Genomic DNA, 24,991 nt, shown 5'->3' with positions numbered 1-24,991 from the left:
GAATAAAGGACCTTGTTTACTGACAGCAGATGCAGCTGGAAGCCCTATTACAGCTTCTCTCTGATAGTATTCAAGAACTTGATCAAGGCATCCCCTTCCCCAGATAACCCAAGTTTGTATCTAAGGCCTTACAGGAGCCATCTACAGAAAGGCAGATTGCATTCTCCCCACCCTCCCTTCTCTTCCAGCTACGCAAAAGAATTCAGAGAGAAAACTTTTGACTTTGCTTTACCTTCCAACTGAGTTTCAAAGATCAACTCTACCACTGAACCAAGGGGACATCCTTCATGCTGTAAAATCACACCATACGTTACCCCTTTCAGTTAGAGATGCAACCCACAAGACAATGTTTCTATTCTAAGCTTATTCGTCTTCATTTTTTGCCTGAAATTCCCTAAAGCACAAAACCAAATGCGCTGCTAAAATGCAGTTCTTTGCTTTGCCCTCATCACCTCCACTCTACTAATTAGTCAAAAGCAGTAACTGAGGCTGACCAAAGAAATTTGCTCTTTATAAGCTCCAGAAGCTGCTTGTTTCTCTTGGACTGTTCCCCTTTGAATGTCCCATGAATTTATTTCTCCGTTTATGGCCATTAATCTCTAGCTATGAAGCTTTGCTGCTTCTTGTGGCCTCTAAGAGATGATATAATGTCAAAACTCTGGTCTCATTAGAGGTCTTTAAGCAAACATAAGAAGTGCCATAGGTACTTACAAACTCAAGCCAAGCCCTCCTGGGATATCTTTCCCATATGGCACTACTTATCCTCATCAATTTTACATCATATGGGAAATTATGTGATTTGGGGAATTTTTATTCCTTTTGAACTCCCTTAAACCGTTGCCGATCTGCACAACATCTCACTGGATTTAAGTCCCGTAATATTAACTAATCCAAAGAAGTTCCTCCTTCAGACCCTCCCAGCAACAAATTGTCTCTGGCCCTTTGTGCCCCTCAAACGTCACACATCAGCAACCAGGAGAACTGTAAAGCTGGAAGAACATCTCTGAGCATGGGGAATCCTGTACATGGGGCTGATGTGACCCCGATCGCTGGTTATCAGTGGAGAGTTAACATGAGTCAACTGAGCCACCAAGCAGGTCAGAGATACGATGAAGAAGAATGGAACATGCTGTCACCCTTCAGTGACTGCCGTCTTGACCATATGCAAACTTGATGTATATGGACTCCAGCTCCTTGTGGCACATCTCTCCCTGAGATCAGATTTCTTTGCACCCGTTTTACACTGTTTCTGGGCATTTCTTGATGCTTTGCTTCAGTCTTTCACAGCAAGTGCCAGCTGGAGCAAGCTTAAATCTTCCTCGTTCCCCAGACACGGAGTTTCTTCCAATTGCCTGGATAAGGCAGGGTTTTGTAACTTTAGCTCAATTCCCTCAAAATAAATAAATAAATAGGAAAAAATCAAAGTGACTTCTTCAGCTAAACAGGGCTGAAAGCATTCACCAATTTCCTGCTGTGGGACATTACTAATGTAATCACAGGAGTTAAAGGAGAAAGAAACCTAGTTAAAGCACTGCCTGTGCTGAATTATTCCTCGAAGCATATAATCTAGTATTATCTCACTCTGGCTTTAACAGCTTCAATCAAATTTCTACGGGATCCTCTAGAAGACCTGATTTAAATTCAAAGTTCACCACGCTTTGAGCAACAGGTTTGCCCAGATGACCTCCAGAGATCCCTTCCAAAATCAATTATTCTGTAACTCTAAAACCCTAGACTTCCAGCTGTGGCTTTATCTACACTCAAAAGTGTTTACAGCAATATAGCTGTCTCCCACTTAAGATATGCCAGCAATATCACCTACTGGCAATGCAACATTATATTCTTCATTCTCTAGTTGCAACAGTTCACAAATGGACACAGCATGTGCCCATTCTTTTAACCAAATAACCAATACTTGGAAAATGACTTTTTGTTTTCTAGCAAGGCTGCATCCACACTTATTTTTTTTCCTATCAGCAGATCAGCACTAGTTTGGAATGTGACTCTTGTTTTATATACTAAGTCACTACAACTTCTACAGTACTACTCAGGCATAACGGAATGACTGAAAGTCCATAGTGGAGATGGTAAAGACATGATAATAAAGAACAGCCTCTGCTACAAAGAAGCTTGCCGCAGGTTAACATCACCATGAATATAGTTCATCAGATACCAAGCCAATATCACATTCATTCTTACATCAAAATCCTGCTGCTGGGGCAATTTTGGTATCAACCAAAAACTTACCCTTCTTTAAGTTCCTTTCTTAGCTCATTTCTCTTGTACCAGCTTCAATAGTGGAAAAGGCAGAAGGGCAAACTAAACATAAAATTCCTTTTCTTTTCCAGTATAATTGCATTAGTAGTTTTGGGATTCGATGCAGGCTGTTTGAATTTGACTGCTGCTGCAAAACACGCACATAAAAGCTGATGAACGGGATCTTCCTTTTACAGCCATGTCACATCCTGGTGTTGAATGACAAACTAGGCTTTAAAACCCCAATAAATTGAACCTGACCGGCCCATGTGCATTGAAACAAAGAGATCGTACTGGCTCCCTGGAGACAGATAGATCTATCTAATCTAATACAACTCTAATGACCACATTACAGTTCCACCAGAGTGCAGGCTGATTCTTGATCTCTGTGGTAGGAGACAATCCTCAGCAACTCCAAACATAATCATATTGAATAAAATGTTAATCCAAGGCCTCAGCTACTTGTGGTCACAAAAAACCTCAGGGCAATTGCAATAGAGGAGGTAGACCTGGTGGCCTGCCCAAAATGCTTACTCAAATACAGCAAAGTTTGTGGTTGAACCTTAAGAGCTGAGCCAGGAGGCAGCTCTGAGCCAGACAAATTTCTTCCGATTCTGAAAGCTTCTCTTCCTGATAACTTGACCCAAACGCTTGCTGCACCATGAAGAAAAGTTTGTGATGATGCTTGAGAACTTCATGCACAAAATAAGAGAGGAAATATATTAATACAGACAAAGGAACAGAGGCAGAATGATGCAGAGAGATTATTTTGGGAGTCTCAGACCATGAGTTCCCTTACACAAACACTGTTTTCTTGCATACAATTTATTTTCAAGATCCTTCTGCCAAAAAAAGCTGCTTTTATTCCTTCTGTGCCCATACTCATCATATTGCCTATGGCACAGCTCAGCACTTGGCTTCCTACTTCAGCATGGCACTGCCAAGCTACATAGACCTTATCAGTCAAATAAAATGGTTAAGAGACTGGACTTCTCAACCTACAGAGACATATTGGAAAATCAGGCCTATTAACACAGTCCCATATAAGAGAAAAATGTGCTAGAGCAAGACCAGGCTGTTCGGATGCTGATGCTGGCTGTAAACAAGAAGGAACCGTGCAGAACTAACACTCAGCTCAGCAGTGAGATATCAGCAAGACCCCAGTGGGACCAAATGGGACTGTGGCAGCATATTGACACGATGATAATCGTATTAGCTTTGCAGACCACTGTGTGTGTATATGTCTCAGTCCGGGGAGAAACAGTAGAGATCTGAGCTCAGTAGCAAGGGAGAGACTGGTATAGAGCGAACATAGAAACAGCACGAGGTACTACCCAGCAAGGCTGGTGTGGATGTAGATGTTTTGCTTGTTTTTTTTTTTTTTAATTTACGATGGGTTCCCTGCACTCCCCCTTCTAAATAGCTGTGGTTGCAGGAAGATTCATCTGCCTCCATCCCTGGAAGAAAACATCTGCAACTGGAAGTCTGAACCCCAAGCTGTCCAGAGGATTTCTGTGAATGGAAAAGGAGCTGCAGCCCAGAATACAGGCACAGCACGGGCTCCACTCAAGAAGTACGCGAGCGTGGGGCCAACACCACTATGACACTTTTGTGACACCTCAAGGAACTGGAAGTATGAACCAGACTTTGAAACTGTGATGCCTAAAAAGAAAGAAATTAAATCAATTAATGGGCAGGAACTGTGTCCAGGAACAAAACGTTTAATCTTTTATTATTTTCCTACCACCTGATCCACTTAGTTTTTCCTCCCCCAGATCCCACGCTGTCCTGGAAGTCACAACTTCAAGTATGACAAATCCCTGGATGACTTCTCCTCCTTCCTGAGCAATGCACCAACCTGTGCCTCGTTTTTGGCAGCTCAGACCATAGCACCTAGCAAATAATCATGGGAAATAGCCTTTTTCCTATGGAAAATCCTATATCCTAACACACGGAAGAGTGATTGCTGCCAGATGGCTGGGAACTGATGCTGTGGAGAGACTGCTAATAGAACCACAATATCTGAGTGCAGGAAAACTGTAGGAAAGGAAGTACACAGACCCCTTCATATAAACAGTCAGGGAAAAAAAAAAAAGCAACTACATTTCTGTGTTTTTCACAACAATAGGTGATTTGACATCATCAAGACATAAGCACCCCGATGTATTCTTGTCTCCCTTTTGCAACACAAAGCAAAAATAAAGATTTAAGTGCTTCCTTCTTTAGGAAGTTGAAAGCATGAAGTACTTTCGGGAAAGAAGGAGAGAGAGAAGGAGAGAGAGAAGGAGAGAGAGAAGGAGAGAGAGAAGGAGAGAGAGAAGGAGAGAGAGAAGGAGAGAGAGAAGGAGAGAGAGAAGGAGAGAGAGAAGGAGAGAGAGAAGGAGAGAGAGAAGGAGAGAGAGAAGGAGAGAGAGAAGGAGAGAGAGAAGGAGAGAGAGAAGGAGAGAGAGAAGGAGAGAGAGAAGGAGAGAGAGAAGGAGAGAGAGAAGGAGAGAGAGAAGGAGAGAGAGAAGGAGAGAGAGAAGGAGAGAGAGAAGGAGAGAGAGAAGGAGAGAGAGAAGGAGAGAGAGAAGGAGAGAGAGAAGGAGAGAGAGAAGGAGAGAGAGAAGGAGAGAGAGAAGGAGAGAGAGAAGGAGAGAGAGAAGGAGAGAGAGAAGGAGAGAGAGAAGGAGAGAGAGAAGGAGAGAGAGAAGGAGAGAGAGAAGGAGAGAGAGAAGGAGAGAGAGAAGGAGAGAGAGAAGGAGAGAGAGAAGGAGAGAGAGAAGGAGAGAGAGAAGGAGAGAGAGAAGGAGAGAGAGAAGGAGAGAGAGAAGGAGAGAGAGAAGGAGAGAGAGAAGGAGAGAGAGAAGGAGAGAGAGAAGGAGAGAGAGAAGGAGAGAGAGAAGGAGAGAGAGAAGGAGAGAGAGAAGGAGAGAGAGAAGGAGAGAGAGAAGGAGAGAGAGAAGGAGAGAGAGAAGGAGAGAGAGAAGGAGAGAGAGAAGGAGAGAGAGAAGGAGAGAGAGAAGGAGAGAGAGAAGGAGAGAGAGAAGGAGAGAGAGAAGGAGAGAGAGAAGGAGAGAGAGAAGGAGAGAGAGAAGGAGAGAGAGAAGGAGAGAGAGAAGGAGAGAGAGAAGGAGAGAGAGAAGGAGAGAGAGAAGGAGAGAGAGAAGGAGAGAGAGAAGGAGAGAGAGAAGGAGAGAGAGAAGGAGAGAGAGAAGGAGAGAGAGAAGGAGAGAGAGAAGGAGAGAGAGAAGGAGAGAGAGAAGGAGAGAGAGAAGGAGAGAGAGAAGGAGAGAGAGAAGGAGAGAGAGAAGGAGAGAGAGAAGGAGAGAGAGAAGGAGAGAGAGAAGGAGAGAGAGAAGGAGAGAGAGAAGGAGAGAGAGAAGGAGAGAGAGAAGGAGAGAGAGAAGGAGAGAGAGAAGGAGAGAGAGAAGGAGAGAGAGAAGGAGAGAGAGAAGGAGAGAGAGAAGGAGAGAGAGAAGGAGAGAGAGAAGGAGAGAGAGAAGGAGAGAGAGAAGGAGAGAGAGAAGGAAGGAAGGAAGGAAGGAAGGAAGGAAGGAAGGAAGGAAGGAAGGAAGGAAGGAAGGAAGGAAGGAAGGAAGGAAGGAAGGAAGGAAGGAAGGAAGGAAGGAAGGAAGGAAGGAAGGAAGGAAGGAAGGAAGGAAGGAAGGAAGGAAGGAAGGAAGGAAGGAAGGAAGGAAGGAAGGAAGGAAGGAAGGAAGGAAGGAAGGAAGGAAGGATCTCTGTAGGTTACCAAGTCCTGCCTTTAGTGGGAGACCGGACTTACACGAACACCAGATAACACTTGCTGTGCCTTTGTTCTTGAAAACCTCCAAAATGGAGCATTCTCTGCTACCTGGTGACTTGTTGAAAACGTTGCCCTATTTTCCTGATGAAAATGCTTTTTTCCAACTCTCCAGCTGAATCTCCCAATCCATTATGTACATTCATGGCATTTCATTTTGCCATCTGGACAGAAGCATTTGGATTTGTCACCTTTGTAAAACCCCTGGGCAGTAGTCACAGGCTGCTGCTGGATCACTCCTTTGTATCCTCTCCATTGGAAACAGGAGGCAAAGCTCCTTCAGCCTCTTCTTGCAGGCCATGTGCTCTAGATCCTTGACTGCCCCTCCTCTGGACCCTCTCCAGATCTTCAACATCCCACTTCAACTGGAGGACTCAAGACTGGATAACAGCCTCTCCAGCAGGGAGTAAAGGTGAACAACAACTCATCCCAGTCTACTGCCAAGGCTTCTCCTGAAGAAACCCCATATGCAGTTTGCTTTATTAGCAATGACAGCCCACATTGGACTCAGGTCCTTTTGTCAAGGAATAAAGCAGAATAAAACGTATATTTTGAGATGGTGCCTAAGCCAGAGATGCTTCAGAATGTCCATGGCCATGTGGATAGGAGAGGAAGGCATAAGGTGATGTTAGCTACCCCTATGCTATTTGCAATCAACACAACATACACCCCCTCATTAAGAACACAGCTGTTCAAAGAAGGGTGTTCTGGAAGCACAGGAAAATAAGTGAAGGGAAATACTAAGAGAAAAGGCAAGCATGACATGACACTGGAGCACAACAAGATAAAGCCCTCTTTTAGTAATCATACAGCATTAGTTCTGCTCTGAATAAAAACTTGTGACTGAAGGCAAGTACTTGAGATTTGATTTTCAATTCTTCTTTGAAACTCATAAAACCACTGAGCACCAGCCTAGGAAACTGCTGCTCTTCCCTATTAGCTCAGTGTCCATTCATTCAAGAACTGTGATACTCAAAGCTCTGGGACGTAATTCCTCAGCTGCTGCAAACCACAGTGCCAGCAATGAAGTTAACCCAGCCAGGCTGGGCCTTGCAATTTTGCTAAACAAGCTCATCATATGAAAAAGCTAACTCTAGTTGCTCCACCACTATCACATTGGTATCTTCCATTTTTGACCACCCAAATTAATCATTTGTTCCCCTTCTCAGAAATCAGTTCTGCTGTGACAAAATAGTTTCCATACTAGTCTAGCCACATTGGTTCCCTAGATGTGAAATGGCTTAAACCTAACAGTCTCCAGGAAAACATTACAGTGCTCATCTATCTTCACTGCACCTTCTAAGAAGGAATCAGGAGGAAAGAGAGGAAACAAATCATGAGCAGAGGGAATTTTTGGAAGGAATGAAGAATCAAACTTCTAATGTATTTGGAGACAGTGATACACTGCTGTGTTTTAGCCTCTGCTGGCAACCACTTCTCTTCTTCTTTTGAGCTACACTGAGGCAGCTGGGCCATGCACACGAAGCTCAGTTAAGCAAATACCCTCCAATAGCTGTTACAGCCACCTCACAGGTCTAAGGCAAAGCATGTTCCTACACACAGCTAGCGTCTGCAAGGCATTTCAGCACGCCTTTGCCGTGTAATGCACATATTTCTCTTTCGAAGGAACACAGTTGCAATGCCATAATCATTCCATAGGGACCTTCAACCTGGCCAGACCCTTAAGTGGTTCATTACCTCCAGCACACTCCTGCAGAACTCACATCCCAGGTGAGCTGTAGGAGCACAGCGCTCTGCCAGATAAAGCAAGCAGACCAAATGCAGGAGATCAGAATCTCCGCAAATCAGGTCTAACAGCCTATCTACCATCATTCTTTGTTCCAGTAAGTTTGGCCTCATTTACTGCAAAATATCTAGGACAAAAAGCAAGATAGCAACAAGAAACCACCTTTGAGACTGAAATTATTGCATGTTTCCTGTCATGAGATCCTGTGGGAGAGCAGACATTTGCTCCTCTGCACAGGCTCTCTAAGGGGCTATGGAGACCAGCCAAATAACGTAACTGAGGCACCTGAGTTGCGTGTACATCCTCGAAGCCTTCTTGTTTTTAAGTTAGAAACTGCTGCCTCAAGTCATAAAAATACTGTTTTGACATTGTATTGATATGTTCTTGGCACAGAAAAAAATAAACTGCAAATGCAACCAATACAGAAACTTGAGCTGCTCTTTGTTCTTGCAGGACTTAAGACACTGTGGGGAAAACCTCAGCAACAAATTAAATTGATCCATGGAAACATGCGACGTGTTAGGACTGGTACACAGATACTTGGTTTGAGACTAACTTAAGCACATGAAGGCATAACCTACCCTTTGAAGTTTCTAGGTAGCTCCCATCAGGTTCCTTGAGATGAAGTTACTGGAGACATCATCCTGAGGAACCACCTCCAAGGTAAGTCCCCTTTTAAAGCAAGCTACCTCGGGGCTATATCTGTGAAGCAACTCCAACAGGGAACAGCTTCACCTGCTCTCTTCATGCCAGCTCTGTCTTCGGTCCTCTGCAATCCATCACCCTTCTAATTGAAGTTATGATCAAGCGGCTCAAGATGATATGGAAAGGCTTTTTAATCATGCAAGGAATACAAACATATGCATGTATGTATGCATACACATGTGCACATCCCTGGTTTTTTGATTCTACATAATTTGCTCAGGAAACGGGTAGAGGGAAGGAATAAGGAGAGAAACCAACAGTTGCTCACATGGATCAACACTTCCAGGCTCTCTCTTTCGCAGCTCATCTCACTCATACTTGTGGTTTCAACATGTGATTCACATTAGGCCCCTCTGCTCTCCATTTGATGGTTCTGCTAAACAGATGTGAATTTATTTAGTCACAGAGCCTGCTCTTTACACTGCTGCTTTGTAGAACAGATGGGCTTTTTTTTTTTCCTGTTCAACAATATTCAGATAACGATCATACCCAGCGCATAAGTTTGCTTAACGATTTCATATGAAAAGGAACAACATATGAACACAGACACGATCCCAGAGGAGCTCTCTTGAGCATCCAAGATATGCCATGAGAGGCAATGGTGCTGATGAAGAATGCCAAACGGCAACACAACATCTAGAGAAGCCCAAGATCTCGGGGATCTCTGGGGCCAGCCCCATAACTTCAGGCAAATGAGGGATGCACGCTGCTCCCAGCAGGGTCCAGAAGACACACCACCACCAACCGCCCATCACAAACAGTGTCTTCCCACATGAAAGTTCTGGTGGAAGAAAGAGCTCAAGGGTAAAGCTCCTGCAACATTCACAGGGAAAAGGAACCATGTGCATCTCCTGGGAGTCCTCAGGATGGTGAAATAGCCTGGAAAAGCTATCCCCTCCCTGTGTGGGCATTCTTCTCTCTGCACTGCGAGTGCCTTGGGCAATCAATGAAGCGGAACCGCACAAAGGGCCTCTCAGAGCAGAATGAGGCTGCCCACATGAGAAGTACACTCGGAATAGCTATTTGCACTTTAAATTCACACTCTGGCTTTGTTTCACAATACTCTCCCTGTGCAGAAAGGCCCCAGGCTTCAGATTCAGTTTCTGCCCATATTATCAATAGCTAAGAACTGCTCCCATCTGAGGGCAGGGTTTGGCCTGTACAATCGGTGAGGACAAGGACAAGCTTCACACTTACTTTGCACTACCCTGTATATGGATGCACCTCTATTTTGCTTTAACAACTGAACAGCGATGACTTCACCCTAGCAAATGGCCATGCTATGTGGGTAAATGACCTCTGCTTTACCACAGAAACCAAGCGCAGGGTGTGTATATGTGGCACACATGAATGTCATGCCCACACCTGTGCATGCATCAAATCCTTTTCCAAAAGCTGCAGCCCTGCTCCGCAGGGACAGCTTCGCCCTCTTGTTACAAAGATGACCTCAGTTTCTAGGAGAATCTACTTAGGACTTTCATTAACTCACCAGAAAAAAAAAATACATATATACATATATATATGTATATATGTGCATATATATATACACACACACTTTAAATGTGGTTATATTCAAACTTGGGTTATCTGGAGAATGAGACTCCAAGTTTCAGAAGGGAAGCAGAAGTGGAATTATCTGCTTGAAAAACACCCAGGATATGGCCATTAACAACCCTCCCTGGGGGCCCTAAAGCTGAACATTTACAAGAGCAGAAAAATACATGTGGATTTTTTTTGTTGTTTTTTTGAGGGGGTGGGTGGGCATACAATTAAGAGGTATTAAAAAGCTAGTAGGTATTAGGCAGTAAGACATTTTCAAATAAGAGAAGACTGGAACTGAAAAGGACAGCTGAGCTCCTTGCAGGGCGACAGGCACTTCCAGCTACAAAGCACCTCAAGTCTTCTGAGAATTTTTTCTTTCTTTGTTTTTCTTTTTCTTTGTCTTTTTTTCTTGGCAAGTTCTGAGCCACCCCGGTATAATTTTCATTCCACTTAACGATGGTGCTATCCAAATATGCTATGTATGGACCATACAACAGCACTTCATTCTTTTGTACATCTTAGGAAGAAGCAACAAAGCAAAAACACTGTGAAAGAAAGACTTTCATAAGCATAAAGCAAATTTATGTGCACAATTCCCAGAGGCTGGTTGCCTAACCTTCAGCATGAGCCTTCAATAACTTTCTCTGAGCAGTCAATGTGCTTTCTTTCCTCCACACAAGTAAAGTGAAACTCCCTTCTACTTTGTCCCACCTGCTCTGAAGTTCTGGTGGGGCTGGTGCTCCTGCTGGGACAGGATCAAGGACAAGACAGGACACGGCATCGGGGGACAGTGCTCCCCTTCCATCCCTCCGGGCCATGCAGGAAACCTTTCTAGACATCACCCTCCATCTGCATCCTCCCTTCCTGCCACCTCCACCCCGACACTGGGGACAACATTTAGTGTCTTCTTCACAATATTTCGAGCTCAGAAACAAAACCCACTTCAAAGTGCACAGAGCTGAAAGGCATCCAAAATGCAAAGGACAGATATACAGATTTCAACCAAGGGTTAAAACTGAGGGGGCAGTGGAGCTATCTCAGCCGGCAAAGGCTCATGATGGATAGCAGTGAGCTGTTGAGAAGAAAATTAAGAAAACATTTTGAATGCCCTCCTAAAAAGGAACAAATAGGTCCAACACTCCAACAGAAGGGGATTTTTTGCATCTCTGAATGATAGCACTTCGTTTTTATGGCCTGCGGCTGCTTGGGAAATTCAAAGCTATTTCTCTGAAGAATTCACTTGGACAAGCTTTATGGCTTTGATCAGTTAACTATTTTTTAATGCTAATCCACCCCAGTGATATTTGTCCTCCTTTTCCTCATGTGCAGAGAAGCACAGACACAGACAAATACGACACAAAAGCAAACATTAGCCAGATGAACAGCCAGGAACAATGACATCCAGAGCCCATAACCAAACATCAACTTCATTCTGTTTTATTCTTTTCTCTTCTAGCAGCTCAAGATCCTTCAGCCCAGTATGACCTGCTAATGGAAATTTAGGAATCAAATTTTGGTGCCCGGCAGGTATAATGCTCGTGCAGTGATTTGGGTACAACTACTCTCACTCAAGTAAAAAAAAAATAAATAATTTCCTCTAAAAGTCACAATAAGACAAGTGGCTGAAAGGCCTTATTTGAAACAATGCAAACCCCTGCAAGTAGCCCACGTGCTGCCCCATCCTACAGATGAACAAATAAAGAGGCAGAAATAATGATTTGCTTATATTTATGAGGCAATGATAACAAAATAAGCGAAGAACAGGACTTAAATTACTAGACAACCATCATCTCCCTGGAATTGCTTTAACCTTCCCCACGACTTCAGGCTTATAACCTGTGCACCACACTAAGCAAAACCTCATCTACAATCTCAGCATACAAACGAGTTTGGAGATCAGCCCAACTGTGTATCAGGAACACATCGAGTATCTAAGTCAACACTGAATTATCTGTCATGTTAGTTGCATCACCGTGACATCCTATGACATATATAGGAGGAATTGCTACATTTAAAAAAAACAACCAAATAAACACACACATGAAAAAAACCATCACACACACAATCACAAGTAAGGGACAGTCCCTGTTCTGCAGGACCTTGGGTATTCAGGTTGCTATATAAATTTGCTCACTGTCTTGGGGTAAGAGACATAGGCAGTATTTCCTGTGGCAGAGAATTACACAGGCTGCTTGCCCTCCCCGGAAAAATAAAGAAATCCTGGAAGCAATTATCTGTCTCAATTGTTCCCAGAGCGCAGGAACAATCTTTTAGCCCTCTTCCTATTTTCTGCTCAGTGCCATCCAGGCTCAGGAGGCAGAACTGATCACAACAACACCTCAGGTCTGGGTCCTGCAAACACTCACCCAGGTGAAACTTTTACACACAAGTAGCCCTACAGACTTCAACTTGTGTCAGCCTTGAACTTGGCCACAAAGTTTTTAGAGGACAAGAAAAAAAGAAACGAGATGGTGAGAAACTCAAAGTATCTGGGGAATGTTCAGTCCTAGTTAGAGCCAGGCTTATCTCCACAGCCCAACACAGACAAACAAAGCGTTTCTGATGCACCTAGCTTTGTCAAAATTCATTACCAGATTCTTAAAGGAAATCAGGGAAGAGGAGCTGTATCCGAGAACCGTGCATCACAGGTAGAACTCATAAGACAAGAGACCATTTTCTCAAACTAAAAACTTCATTACCATGGAAAAAAAAAAAAAAAATATTTTCTATGGGGCTGGAAAACCTGTACCACTTCTAAGAGAAAAATCTAAATGCTGAGGGCTGTCTACCAGAGCCTGAAAGCATTCCCGTGCAAAACTACCACCCCAGCGCTGACAGCATTTGCAGGTGTGGAAGGCTGGCTTTCAGGTTCTGAAGTGTCCATATAGACTACAGACCCCAGAATGTGCCACTGCCCTGGTGCGTCGGGGCTCCCCAGGCTGCACAGACCATGGAGATGTGGTTTGGTTACAGGACTGACCCACACAGAGGGGAAAGGTCTGGGCACCGCACACCAACCCGCACCCCTCCGCGTATGCCGCACCAGCAACTCCAAATTTGTATTTTTCAATATCTTGACAACAAATATTTTCACCTATGTACACACCTCCACTCAGAACTATTCAATGAGAATGTTATTTTTGACCCAAAAGAGTCTTGATGGAAAATGTTCAATTTGCCCTAATCAACGGGGCTTAAGCATCAGTCAAAGTGTTTTCTTGAACTGACACCATCAGCACCAAGCAGGAGAACAAGCTTTTTAGATAATCTGCCTCCAAAGGCAGGTACTGACCTTTCAGTTGCACTATTACTTTTTTTTAACAACAGTAATATTTAAAATATTGTTACTTTTCAGCCAACGCTGCTGGGGGAGAGGGAGGCAAGGGGGCTGCACGCCTGCTGCAGGATCACATGGCAAATCTTACTATCGTTTAATTTTCAAATGAGGAATTTGGTAGTAAACAACCTTTTCCTTGTACACAAACATTTTTAATTTCATGCCCTGCTAATCATACATCTGTTAGAGCTCCTTTTCCCTCCATTGCAGTAATGGCAATAAAAGAAAAATCATTGCACTAACAATGTAGTTTGTCTAAAATGAAAATTGAGTAATAATCAGTTTTCCTCCATGAGATGAAGGAATGCAGCAAGCAGCAGCACTCGATGGCAGTGACAGAGACGTGGTTTGAAAAGCGACACCTTCACATTGTCCCTGCCAGTGTCACTTGCGGGCACGTTTGTGTAAGAGGCTTTTCGGGACTGGCTTCACCAGACGCTTCTCTCAGGCTTCATGGTCGTCCATGTCAGGCACCATCACCATCACTGCTGCACCCACCACCCACCTTCCTCTCTATTTGTTCCTCGCCTCCTCTTTCAGGAGGATATTATTATGAGAGATGCTACATCAACACCTTCGCCCTCCCAAACCTCCTCCCACTGGTGAGACCCAGCAGGTCTCAGTGTACCCAGCTTCAGACACATCCAGCACCCTCACTTTTGCTTTCCACACAACGAGAGCTGGCTAATGTGCTGCTTAAAAGTGCACTTAAATATGTGATTTCATCCCTGAAAACAAGTTCTTGTCTTCTCTTCAATACCATTAGTGAAAACGTTGAGGTTATTAGTTAACAGATATGCCCCGCTGAAAGGCCAAGTTAATCACACCCCAAGAAACACCCACGACTGAGAAGACTATCTGATCTGACCTAAATAAGACATTTTTTATTATGAAGGTGGTGAGACACTCGAACAAATTGCCCAAAGCCGTGGTAGATGCCCCATCTCTGGAAATATTCAAGGTCAGGAAGGACAGGGCTCTGAGCAGCCTGATCTAGTGAAAAAATGTCCCTGCTCATTGCAGGGGAATTGGACTAAATGATCTTTAAACTTCCCTTCTAAGCCAAACCTTTCTAAGATTTTATGATTCTAAGATGTGCTGTCTTGCATTGCCCACACTCCTCTTCTCTGGACTGCTGACACACAGCTTTTGCCTTTTTAGACTCCTCCTATTCCCGTAGCTGTGCTGGGCCAACTCCAGATCAGAAATATTGCACTTGTAAGACCTACACAAGAATAACTCTGCAAGTTTTAATAAGCAACGGCAATTCATCTGAACCCCCAGGCAATGTGGCACAAAGACGTTATAGGCAGGGGTACATAGCTCTGCTACACCTGAAACTCCTCTCTGGCTTCCAGTCATCATCCCAAATGCCTCTCCATCCAGAGGCTGTTTTTGAAAGCACAGTTATCTACATAAGGTCTTCCTCATCATCATCAAGAAGCACAGTTGTTAGCAGTGATTTGATTTAAGGAGACTTGTGCATTGACTAGTATCAATTAATTCATTCAATTTTGAAGATAAGCAAATGAAAGAACAAAAAATGGTCTAAATTTACAGAGGGGAACTCAGGGCACAAAACACTCCTTAACTTGGGTCCAGAGAAACCAAAGCCACTGAGAAGAAGACTTTGGCATCCCCAGCCTCCTGCCTCCTCCTCAAGCAACATCAACCCTGCCCTGCACAACAAGCCCTTCAGCTCACATGAGGATGCACAGGCAGCCTTGAGATCTTTATTTTACTTGTCCCTTCAAGCTAAAGCTATAAGGATTAGAAATATGACTATATAAGCCAGCTTTTTATTACTCAAAAGACAGTTTTACCCCAGCTGCCCCAAATGCAGAGTTATCCCCGGAGGCATCAACGCTGGTCCGTCAGGGCTCATCTCCCCCAGCGCTGCTGCCTGAACCCCTGCAAACAGCCAGCGGGGGGCAAACACTGGGGACACAAGGTAAAGGTGATCCAAACCAGGCTGCGCCTAAGACTCGGTGACCACCATCATCACCAACACAGGTACTGACACATCCTGTCTGTCCACACACAAAAGCATTCGCATCTGCATTCTTCTGACCTCTAAGTGCATTCAGTCAAACAACCCTACCAGAATTAACAGTGAAGAGAGGGAGGAATGAAAAAAAAGACTTTGTTGAGCAAAAGTACTCTGAAACACATTTGATGTAATAGTCATATGATTAACAAACTGTCATATCAAAGTTTTCTGCAAAGTAGGAACACTCTGACAGTTCATATTTTAGAAATTGACATTTTGATTCATTACTGTAAATAGCGCTCTGTATTAAATATTGTGACAAGGCATACATGTATTTTTTGAGCTCTATAACATTTAGGAAGTACTGGATTTTTTTTAAAAGAGCATGTAGAATATCAAAAGCAGTTAAAGGAGAACTCCAAGAAAGCTTCTAGAGAAGAGAATCATTATTTCTGAAATAACCTTCTTCTGTGCCATCATCTTGAGCACTGCTGGGAACTTTGGCCCACAAGGATCTTAATGTACTGTTTGCATAATAAAACAGGGAATTGTCTTGCAGAACAAAAGAGCTATAAGGAAAGTGGCTACATTAAATAATGTAAAATTACACAGTAGCAAGTCATCCCGAAGTTGGCATAAGAGGAAGAACACTAAAAGGTGCTGAATTACCACTCAGAATATCTAAGAGTGCAGGTTCATCACCAAGATAAACAACAAATGATGGTCCAAGTGTCTATCTTCCTTAATCCCTCAAGTCTCTAGCCACATGTTTTGCTCCCTCCTGTCTCACCACTCGCACCAGTATAGGATAAATGTGATTGTATGGACACAAATGAGGGTCAGGGACACAAAGCAGGACCACCTCTTCTAGCAACAGGACAGACTCAGACTGGTTGAACCTACTCATTAAACCACTTCCTGAGGTCAGTTCTGGCCCATCTCTCCAACACTCAGAGACCATTACATCCTCTCAGCAGCATGGTTTTGTGTATTTAGACCATGAGCTCTTGTGGACAGGAGGTGTCTCTCCCTGTGCACGGAGACCTCAGCCAGTCCGCCAGAACCTGCTGAAAGCCATATGTGGGAAGAGAGCTGCTGCCACCCATGCAACCCCAGTATGGCCGTGCCCATCAGAGGCAGTGTTCCCCTCTCTGCCAGGGCTGCCCAAATGGAGCTACCAAGGACTTCTCTTTGCACAAGGATCCACAGCAGGGCAACTCAAACCGCAGGCATGCTGCAAGCTGCCAGAACCAGCCCACCAACCAAGACCACTTAATCCCATGACCACTCTCTACCAAGTCCCTTCCCAGGTGTGGATCCCTTCCCTGGATCACCAATATCAAGGCAAACGGGACTGGGTCCAGAAGCAATAAAGCAAATGTTCTATATTTCCTTAAAAGCAGCCTGTATGATAGAGAAATTAAAAATAACAGCTCCCACTAAAACAGAAAGACATGACAGAGCAGCTGAGGCAAACCAGAGGCTGCCTAGCCTGTTTGCAAGATGCTCAGGTGTTATTAGGACTGCAGTCAAGGGCTTTAGGAAGAAAAATAGCTACCATTACTTGCAGCCAGCTGCAAGTGGAGCTCTGGACTCAGCCTACTGAGAGAATGGATATACCGCCACAAACATGAGCCCAAAGCCTGGTCCAGGATATGGCGAGGCAGTCACATGCACCAACGATGGATCACAAAGCTGTTTGAACAGGGCTGTGACCCAGCACAACCTGCGCTTCCCTAGGAGCTGCTACACAGCACTCGCATGCCGGGAATCTTGTGGATGGGTTTGCATGCCAGCAAGTGTGGTAGTAGTAGTGGTCTAGCCAGACATCCAAAACATATTGGCACCACTACAATTTGTCCATTCACCAATATGTTTTCCTAAAAATGCCCATATGCTTTTCGTGCAGTTCCCATATGCTTCTGCAAAGAGAAACAAAAACATTTTGTTAGTTGCGAGCGATTGATCGCCACATATTTCACAGAAGTCAAGCAGAAAAACAACAACAAAAAAAGGAGTCAGCTGCTTCCCCCTCCCTTTCCTCTCTGCTCATGGAGGGAACTGTGAAGAGCAGGAAAAAAATTCAGCCCACAGCAAAATACACACACAGCTCATTTTTTTTTTTTTTTGCACGGCAAGATATTCTAGGAATTACAGGAGGAATCTTCATTAAAAACAAGCTATCCAAGATCTGGCAGCCAGTGGCATACCAGGCAGTAATTCTGTGCTGGGTGTTGGGCTCTGTGTTCAGCACAAGCTCAGGTCCTCCCCATGGGTAACACAGCCCACGGGAACCCAGGCTCCCAGAGAAGCGCATTAAATGAGCCAGGGAGGGGACAGTGTGATCAAGAGGTTACAGCCTTTCCGATTCACAGGACAGCTCATCCAATGTGAAAACTACCTATACCTGCAGGTATAAATCCCCCCTCCCACGTTCAGGGCTTTCCAGGGAGGTGCTGCCTTGCTAATGCAAATCCCAAAGCAGCGAGCGGGCTGCTGGGTTCAACTGGGAGCAGGCACGTGGGTGTACAAGTATGTGTGTGTCAAGGCTGGAACATGTGGGAACCGTAGCTGTTTCGTTAGAGACTCATTAAGAAATGCAGCAGACCCGGGGTCAACGTTCAAAGAGAAGCAGTGTGAAAGATTTCTCTGGAGAAAGATTAGCATGTGTTCTTCTTTACACAAATAAAATTAAAGAGAGAATCATAATACAGACAAATCAATTAACTTCTGAAAAGCCAAGAGCAGAGCATGAAAGAGTGGACAAGAGGGTAAGAGCTTTGTTAGAGAGGTGCTGAAGCAGCACACAGCCTTTCTTCCCTGGAGAAGAAATTCAGCTATTGCTACATGAAGTTCTGCTGTTAGCCCTGTCTGCATCACACTATGGGAACACAGCTGCTTCCTTCCCAAGATGGCCATGCACATACCTGTATATTGCTATAAGCCTATGCATGGAGAGCTTGGTATTGTCTTTGTGAAGACTATGAAAATACACAAGGACAGATGCCAAAGGAATACTGCAGTGCTTGACTTGGCAGTTCTGGCCTTAGCGTAGAAGTTCACGGCTGACCTTTTACATAGGACACCCAAAGCAGCATTCAACTCTTCTGCCAGAATAAAAAACCTTCTGTGATGCAGTCTCATGTTCTACAGATCTCCAGCAAATTTAACCAGAAATGCTCTTTGCAAAATTAGCATTTTCTTACAATGATCTAATCTCATAGAAAGCCTAATGAGAGGCCAGATGCAATAGGTCACAAGCCCAATCTTCCACAGAAATAAAGCTGAGAAAACAGCCAAAAGAAGAGAAATCAATCTCTTGCACAGAGTAAAAAACAATTTGTCAGAGAGAGCTTGCTTGGCAAGATACAGGGGGATTGGACTAGATGATCTTTTGAGGTCCCTTCCAATCCCTAACATTCTGTGATACATTTTATTATATGTTTTTGTCCTGAGAGTTGTAAGCACCTGAACACCTGACTTCACCATTCACAAATATATTGATGCTGTTGCGTAAGTTTTGAACAGAAAGCAAAACTAGTGCTGTTTCATTTAGTTTAACACCTATAAGGATGGGCTTCTTCCTAGATTTCATATTTACAGCAACCCACTGGGACAGTTCATTAGACTTTGCCAGGAAAGCTGCCACAGGAAGAGTGAGACTAACAGAAGAGCTGCCATTAATCTTCCATAACCCACCAACTGGGAAGACCAGGCCTTGAACCAAATTCTATTCTCCTGCTATTAATCTCCTGTCCTCTACTTATTAATCCCTTGTCTGTCTTTGTCTTTCAACATTTATTAATGTCCCCAACTGTTTGTAGTAAACAGGATGCTGAAATCTCATCTCCAGCTAGCCATAATTTAAAAATAAACCAAAGAAGAGGGTAAAGGAAGAAAGGAGGGATGTGCATCGCATATTGAAAGGGCAGAGGGAAAGTGCAGTAATATTCAGTGACACAACAGGGTAAAGAACCACTCCCGATTTCAGCATGCCATAGGGGTGTCTTAAAATTCTCAAGTCAGGTAACATCAAGGCAAATGAAGTAACTCCACTAGTCGAAACCATCAGGGTAGGGGAAGAACAAAAGCCAGTGCACACTCTCTCCACATGGCAACGGGGTTACTCTGGACCAACGCTGGGTCACACATGTGGCCTTCTGGTGCTGCCACCGGGCTCAGGGAAACATCACCACAACAAAGACTGCCCAGAGCCACCACCACAGCCTCCTAAGGTGCATCTCCTCCTGGAGAACTTCATGCCACTGAGCAGTTATAAACACAGCTACCAGCTATCCTTGTTCATTCATTATCTGCTTCTCAACAGGGCTGCTCGCTGCTTGCTTCTCACAGTTGCCATGGCCTTGTATCACCTCTAGTACCTCCTTTGCCTCCTGGGATGGTCCAACTGCGAGAGGCTTGAGGTCAGATCTACTGCCCTGATGCTGCTTCTTTTTTGCAATCTTACCTGAAGGTTCAGCCTAGCTGCAATTAATTATCATTTCATGGAATGGGCACAAAGCACAAGTCATGTCCTACAATAACCTGGCAAGGAACTCCTACAGGAGTCTGGGGTGGTTTATCAGGCTGATCCTTAAGTCACAGCAAAGTATCTGCAGTGACTTTAATGAAACTGGTAATTCTGAAGAATGAATTGACATTGGATACAAGGAAGACATTTTTTATGATGAGGGTGATGAGACACTGGAACAGTTTGTCCAGACAGGCTGTCGATGCCCCATCCCTGGAAGTGTTCAAGATCAGGTTGGACGGGGCTTTGAGCAACTTCATCTGGTTGAAGATGTCCCTACTCATGGCGGAGGGGTTGGACTAGATGACCTTTAAAGGTCCTTCCAACCCAAACCATTCTGTGAACTTGCCCCTCACAAATGTTTCTATGCAGGTTATTCTTAACAGGCTCCCATGCTTTTCTGGTTTTGTCCACTGAAGCATGGTTAGATTAAAGCTCCGTAATACAGTTAGCTCCCCAACATCAGCTAGGAGTGTACCCAGGCTGCAGAGAGCCACCCCATGGACCGGGAGGGAGTTCAGGTCCACAAGCAAGGAAGTCTCCTTCAAAAAGAAGTAACACAGCCCATGGGACCAATGCAGCTCCATGCAGGACCATGCAATCATACCCATGCAACACTCCCATTCCCAGGAGGCCCTGCACATTTGCTGCTTCCAGACTTGGACCAAGAAACAGAAAAACCACTTTGAGCCTCCTAGGTTAGCCTGGCCTCCAGCACACCAGGCTTCAGAGAAATGCCAGTTGTTTACTGAATGACCAAACATGGTCCCAGGGTCTTTGTACTCTCTCCAAACTCAGCAGTTGGCAGAAGCCCCAAGACCTGATCCACTCCTCACCTGGAAGCAAGGCAGCCCCGTCAGGCACCCAGGCAGATGTACAGACAAGTTCTTCCAAGGGACCTCTGTGGGTGTAAACAGAAAGGTCAGGATAAATGTTTTGCTCATTACAAAAGCAGAAAGTAAATCAAGCTGGCTGTGACATCCTGCCAAAAAACAGCCCCAAAAGGGCCCATAATGCCAGCTGCCCTCTTGTACAGGGCAGACCACAGCTGTTTTTCCCTTCTGATACAACTGGTGTGTCAGTTTGTCTGTTTTGTCCAATATAAGGGTTTTTTAGACGTTGGCAGGACAGATCTGAGCAAGCGTCAGAGTAACTAAGGTTTATTTGGGAGAGAAGCTACTTGTTTTAAATCACTGCAGAGCTGGTGAAAGGCACTGACGTAAGGGCGCCAGGTAACAAGGTCTCTTTCAAAGCCTGACCAGACACTCTTCTGCCTCTTGTGCTTAAAGGGCCTCTTCTTCCTGAGCCTCCTCCACTGCTCAGGCCGCTGGTGAGTCATTCCCATGGCGAGCACTAAGAAGAACCAAAGCTGAGATGGGATGCATTAAACACACACCAGTTGTGGAAAAAACAAGCAGCAGGATGGGACAACTCAAACCCTACCTCCAGCTCCAGCCCTGGTTTCCTTCTGGATGCTTCCAAAGACACCCAGCTAAAAAGAAAAACACAGGTTTCCTAAGTTACACAGGCTGCTTTCAACCAGCAGCCTTTCATACTTATTGATACCTAAGCCTACTCCAGTGTTTTCTGTTTCCTCTTATCTCAGTCCTGGAGAAGAAATAAGCAAGTTTAAAAAAATACTAGCGGTGATTAGTGAAAGGACCAGTCCTTTCCTGTAGATCGAGAGAGGTCCTCCTTCCCCTCTACTATGCCCTGGTGAGACTACATCTGGAATATTGTGTCCAGTTCCGGGCCCCTCAGTTCCAGAAGGACAGGGAACTGCTGGAGAGGGTCCAGCGTAGGGCAACGAAGATGATTAAGGGAGTGGAGCATGTCCCTTATGAAGAAAGGCTGAGGGAGCTGGGTCTCTTTAGTTTGGAGGAGACTGAGGGGTGACTTTATTAATGTTTATAAATACTTAAAGGGTGAGTGCCATGAGGATGGAGCCAGGCTCTTCTCGGTGGCAAACAATGATAGGACAAGGGGTAATGGGATCAAGCTGGAACACAAGAGGTTCCACTTAAATTTGAGAAAAAACTTCTTCTCAGTAAGGGTGACAGACACTGGAACAGGCTGTCCAGGGAGGTTGTGGAGTCTCCTTCTCTGGAGACATTCAAACCCACCTGGACATGTTCCTGTGTGACCTCACCTAGGCATTCCTGCTCCAGCAGGGGGATTGTACTAGATGATCTTCTGAGGTCCCTTCCAATCCCAAACATACTGTGATACATCTGCCTCCCCTGGCTCTTCCAGCCCACCATGCTCCTGCCTACCCCAGGTCACACCTCACTCCTTCTCTTATAACTGCATCCTCATCACTATTAAACTGAAGCCTAATTACCTCTTAACAAACATGTCTGAGATTAGCCAAAGGGTAAAAAACATGAAAGAGAAGGAGGATGAACATATCTAGCCAGTCACATACACTATTTTTTTAAGGAAACCAGGCTGAAACCCATCAGCCCCACCATCAGCTGCTGTCTGCGCTCAGGAGAACCAGGTCTGGCAGGGCAGCAGCTTCACCCTCCTGGTCCATGGTGGAGAAGGGTTGCTCAGGGAGAAGACCCACAGCATTTGCCTCATATCCACACTAAAGTGTAAAAAGCACAGAGAAATTTGCTGAGGTCTTGCCCACACAGACACTGGATATTCCTTTCATATTTGCCATGACAAAAAAATTCATGTTAACATTTTTGCAAGCACTGTAAGCCCATATCAAGTAACAGCAGAGAGGCAGACAGGTGTCCTGACCACATAGGAGACAGCATATGTGAATAGTTTGGAATTTATTATTATTATTTTTTAAAGGGGGAAACAAATCCCAGAGATTTTTCTGAGCATGATACATTTTCTGCTCCTTGTTTGATGTTGCTTTCAGACTGAAGACTTCAAATAGCTGACACTAACCTATGCCTCAAGCCTGCTTTAAACTAATGCCCCTTATGTGACCAGAAATGAATGCATGGTGAATCACATATGCCACACACAGTGGGGTGATGAGCGGTGGTCCACATCTCCTGAGAGCCGCATGGACACAAACATGTTGGGGGAAAGGAGATCCCAGCCCTCTCTGCATTACAGCCTGATAATTCAGCAGTAAAGCCTCAGATGGTTTGGGGTTGCAAAGTGCAAGCTGTGTGTCAACAGCCCAACCATGAGCAGTCAGAGAGAACAACATGACTATTGGCATTCTCTGCAGATTATGTAGATATATATATATTTATATATATAACTTGCATAGGCTGCACTTCCACTCTCTCTGCCTGCCTTTGGGAGATGCTTAATAGAAGCTGCATTCCACTTACTAGACCAAATCAGGGGAATTTGATCTTGACAGTGGGGAAAAGAGAGCAACCCAAAGTTCCAGACTTTGGGGTATGTGGGTGCCAGCTCTTCACTGCTGACGTTACTGCTTCCAGGAATTAAACCAAAACCCCACTTAACTTCACAGAGGTTGCAATTTGCATCTAAAGTGCTGCCTAAGCCTCTGCTGTAATAAACAGACAGAGCTCCAGTAAAATCAAAGGAGTTATTCTGATTTTTTCTGGTTACGGATCTATAGACCCATAAACATTACAGCTCATCCAACTTCCAGTTAAATATTTTCTAATAGAAGACCATTATCTTCGTCAGATTGATTTCGACAACTTGTTTAGAGCACTCTTGAAGACTCATTAACATCTTTGGGTTTTGGTGGCTGTATTTTAAGAATAAAACCCAACAGCTATTAAACACTTGAAAAAGGCACGTTAACAGTTTACAAACAAAGCTGGAGTGGAGATTTAACTACGTTTTTGGCTTTTCATTAGGAAATTGGTCAAATGGAGGGAGCAAAGAAAATGGAAAAATGAAACAGAGCTTTTTCAAACACTGAAAACATCACCCATGTTATTTGACAGATACTGAATAAAAAAGAAACACAGGGATAAGTGAAGAAAAATCATGCTAGAAAAAAAAAATCCTCTCCTCCTTTTGAACCTTACTAAATTATATTTCAGATTTAGTGGGCAGATGAGACTGAGCCCAGCCCAGGAAATACAGATGCACTTTGTTGGTCATCACTGGCCACATCAGCTGATCTCAGGTCAGGCTCCTCTTCCTCAAACCTTCCTCACACACCAGTAATAAAGCTTCTCAGTGACAAGCTTCTGCTGATCACACTCCCTGTAGGAGAATAATGCTATGATCTGTTTTACAGCTTTCTGCCCAAGGGTGGATACTACTGACCATCACTACATCCATACCACAGACTCATGTTGTCTTCTTTAAACCATCTCACCAAAAGGACTGGTTCCCTTGGGCACATGGCCATCCAATCCATTGTATCCAAGCTCCTTTTCAGACTGTTGCATTGCTACAGCTTTTTGGATGAAGAAGAGTCTCGGTTTGTCTGTTTGGTTGTTTTTTCCAGTTATCTTGCCCAAATTATGCTGCCAGGCATCAACTGCAAGCCAAGCCTCAGACAGGGAGAGGTGGAGGAGTCTTGCCCAATGTTTCGCAGAAAACTGGCAAGCATCCCAGGCCCTGCCCCAGGGTTCAGGTGCTGATTAGGTAGAGCCACCAACACCTTGCTGGAAAGAGGCCCTTTTTAGCACTTCCTCAACCTGCGAACCTTCAGAAGGGGCAGCCCTGACCAGCATCACAAACCTGGGTCAGCCAGACAGAGGAGTGGTGGGGAAAATTTGAGCCATTGCCTTGTCTGCTTTTAGTTTCACTCATTTCTCTCTCAAGGCAGGGAAATTCTCTGAAATCCTCATGCTTGGGTGCCTCTTGCTTCAAAAGTAGCTTTGCAAGCCAGTGCATTAAGCAAGGGGAGACAATGCCAGGTCCTGTGCTAAGGGTGTAACAAGGGCACCGTGGTGCAAACCCGTGTCTTGCAGCCACCAGGCTGCTCCATCGCGGCAGGATGGCAGCCACATGTCCCAGCTGCTCTTCTGTGCTGGCGTGTCACCAGGCTTACAGGTACAGCTGTGACACCCACAGAGGTGCCTGCACTGACCATGGCTCTCTGCCAGCTCTAAGAGAAAGGGCAGAGAACACAGCCACACAACACACACCCACCAGAACATCAGTGTGCACGGGGGTGGTGAGAGGCAGAG

At 44.7% G+C, this 24,991-nt stretch overlaps 1 protein-coding gene across 14 annotated transcripts in view; it reads right to left on the bottom strand.

Moving 5' to 3' along the window:
* LPP (LIM domain containing preferred translocation partner in lipoma) overlaps nucleotides 1–24,991 on the bottom strand; it is a 343,879-nt gene that overhangs the window by 223,133 nt on the left and 95,755 nt on the right. For 10 of the 14 annotated variants that reach the window (XM_082055343.1, XM_082055335.1, XM_082055342.1 and 7 more), the window contains one exon: nucleotides 20,729–20,793. The exons of the other annotated variants lie outside the window; for them this stretch is intronic. The gene's annotated coding sequence lies outside the window, so the exon portion shown is untranslated. The remainder of the gene's footprint in view (nucleotides 1–20,728; nucleotides 20,794–24,991) is intronic. 14 annotated transcript variants of the gene reach the window in all.

This window comes from Streptopelia decaocto (genome assembly GCF_964273445.1).
Source record: "Streptopelia decaocto genome assembly, chromosome: 6".
In the NCBI taxonomy this organism is placed as follows: domain Eukaryota; kingdom Metazoa; phylum Chordata; class Aves; order Columbiformes; family Columbidae; genus Streptopelia; species Streptopelia decaocto.
This window is presented reverse-complemented; position numbering and strand designations above follow the sequence as displayed.